The sequence below is a fragment of the Pterocles gutturalis genome, unplaced genomic scaffold (genome assembly GCF_000699245.1).
Source record: "Pterocles gutturalis isolate BGI_N339 unplaced genomic scaffold, ASM69924v1 scaffold2828, whole genome shotgun sequence".
Lineage (NCBI taxonomy): Eukaryota > Metazoa > Chordata > Aves > Pterocliformes > Pteroclidae > Pterocles > Pterocles gutturalis.
Genome location: NW_010117773.1, coordinates 59399 through 62406, shown reverse-complemented (window position 1 = coordinate 62406; position 3008 = coordinate 59399).

The window sequence follows — 3008 nt, the reverse complement described above, 5'->3', positions numbered from 1 at the left end:
CAGTTACTTGAGACTATGAGACCATAGCCTGAAAATTTAGTCAATGACTTTTGGTTTGTAGACAAGTGCTAAACTGCAGGATTTTAGCTTTCCATGGTTAATTGATCAGAACATGCTTTTCCTTCATTCTTGTTTTTTAGATTTTATTGTTAATGCAGAAAATCTGCATAATACTAAAAGCTGAAAGTGCAGTGTCAAGTAAATGGAACGTCATATAAAAATAACAGGGCCTGATGCACTTTTTGATAATTTATCATACTTAATTAACTGAAATTAAATTATGAATTAAATTCACTGACAAATAACTTCTTTAACAGAAAGTTATGATTGCCTGTGGTGTTTCATGTCCTTCCAGAAAGCTGACTTCAAAAACATACAGAATTTGGAGGGGGAGGGTGGCAAGAAGGAATAGCCTTAGCTTGGGTTACTCAAAGCAAAATTCCCTGTACAAACTCAAATTGAATAAGATCCTGGAAGTGAGAACAGAGCAGGGATTACATAAAGGAAGTTGTGGGAATGATGACTGAAGGAACCTGACAAAGAAAAATGGGAGAATCCTCAAGGCAAGAGAGAAAACAAAATAACCATCTGCATTAATTTAAAGAAAAAAAACCAAAATGTTGACAATGTGTTCACGCAGACTTTTGAAAGAGAGGCAAATAAATTGGAAGGATTAAATAGGATTTATCAATCGTCAGAGGGATATGCCTCTTTCTTTTCTCCCCTCCCATTTTCTGCATCATCAAGTTCAGCATTATCGGTAAAACATTTTTCACCTTCTCAAATAAAGATATGAACAGCAGTCCTGATGCCATGAGCGTGGCAAAAGTGTCTCAGCTGTGCCTGGTTCTGCTACTGAATAATTTATTGCAATCAATGTATTGAAGAATAAATCCAATATAGTTTTCATGATGGCAACCCAAAGAGCTATACTAAAATAACAATTAATTATACGTATATATGGTAGGTTTAGTCTTCTTCAGGCTTGGTATGCAGAAAACAAAGTGCACTGATGTACAACTCACCATAATGGTGATATCTACATTGCAAAGCAAAGAGGTGAAATTTCACTTTACTCAAACATCATATCTCATAGAAAGAAATAACATTTGCTTGTTTTAATTATAAAGTTTAGAGGACACTGCCATACATACAAACAAAAAGGAGCACTGGGTGCTGTTCTGTTATGTGCTGCGGGAGAACAGCAGAAGAAATGTGTGAAAGAGAACCACACATAGGCCCAGTCCTCAATAACGTCAAGGTTGCATATTTCCCCATGATAGCCACTGAAGGTATACCAAAACACACCATGCTAGTGGACAGTCTATTACTTGCTTTATTGTGCCAAATCATTTATAGGTAAGTCACAGCAGCTTGGTAGCTCACACAGGAACTGTTGATCTCTTCTGGTCAGGCTACTGCAGCCACCCATTTTCTATCGTTTGCATTAATTCTTTGCCTGTTCACTTTGCCCCTTCCTTTGAGACACTGTACGGGTTTTGGCTGGGATAGAGCTCGTTTTCTTCATGGCAGTTTGTACAGTGCTGTGTTTTGGACTTGTGACCAGAACAGTGTTGATAACACAATGTTTGAGCTATTGCTGAGCAGTGCTTGCACAGCGTCAAGGCTATCTCTGTTTCTCATGCTGCCCTGCCACTGAGTAGGCTGGGGGTGCACAAGAAGTTGGGAGGGGACACAGCCAGGGCATCTGACCCCAAATGACCAGAGGGGTATCCCATACCATATTACATCATGCACAGCAGCAATAAAGCTGGGGGAAAGAAGGAGGAAGGGGGGACGTTCGGAGTTATGGCATTTGTTTTCCCAAGTAACTGTTAGGCACAATGATGCCCTACTTTCCTGGAAATGGATAGATAGCTGCCTACCAGGTTTAACCCATAACTAACACAAAATACCCAGTTATTGCAATTAGTAGCTAAATAACAATGCATCCCTCTGTTGTCCCCTTTGCACCTCTTCAGTTATTAACAGAAAACTGAGTGCACTTACTGAGATCTAGAATGACAAGAATACAAATGTCAGGCTTTTACAAGGTCACAAACACTTGTGTTTAACTCTGGCAAGCTTGTGTAGAGAAAAAGAAACATGAATGGAAAAGTTACGGACTGCATCATCTGTCTGATTTTATCAGTATTTCATTTACACTTCTGCTTCCATTTCATACCTACAGATCATGTAACCTAATTAGTCTTTGTTTTACAAGTTTATTGAAATGCAGTTCTACAGCTAGGAGTATTAGTCATGCTTATTTTATATGTTACTAACAAAACAAAAGACATTCACAGAAGCAGATGACTCTTACTTTAAATCCTGTCTTAAGAGACATAAGCTAATCCACTGCACTAATAAACTAAGATTGATTTAGATTCACATATATGATAAAAATCCTCTCAAATAATATTTTATATGCAGACCAGACCCAAATCAAAAAATAAATTACATTACGTAGTTTGACACAGAAATACAATTGTGGAAACTGCATTAGCCTAAGTAGGTCAGAACTCCCACTGACTTCCAGATGAAGTTGTGGGATTTTGCACTTCTCTCTGAAAATATACATCTACGTGAAATATTTTTGACAAATGTTTTTTGATTCCCTACCTTCATTTTTATAATACCATACTAATTTTCTGTCTAAAAGACTGTTGTAGAACATCAGGAAAATATGTGCAAAAATAAATAAATGATTAAAATATTGACATGAAAAGAGGTTGAGAAAGAGGTAGCAAATGTTTTATACTTCTGTCAATTTATTATTCCTCCAGGAGTAAGAAATGCTTCACAAAAGGAATTTAAATCTTTGAAGAGTTAAATGTGCTAGTAAAAAACAATCTTCCCTGTGTAAAATAACACTATATACATGTGACTTCTTCAGAGGCAAAGCAGGCAAGCTGACTAGACAACACATCTGGGACAATGTCAGTATAGAATATCGGGGAAAGGAAGTAGGAGAAAGGAAAGTTACGTTTTGAAATTATATTACTATC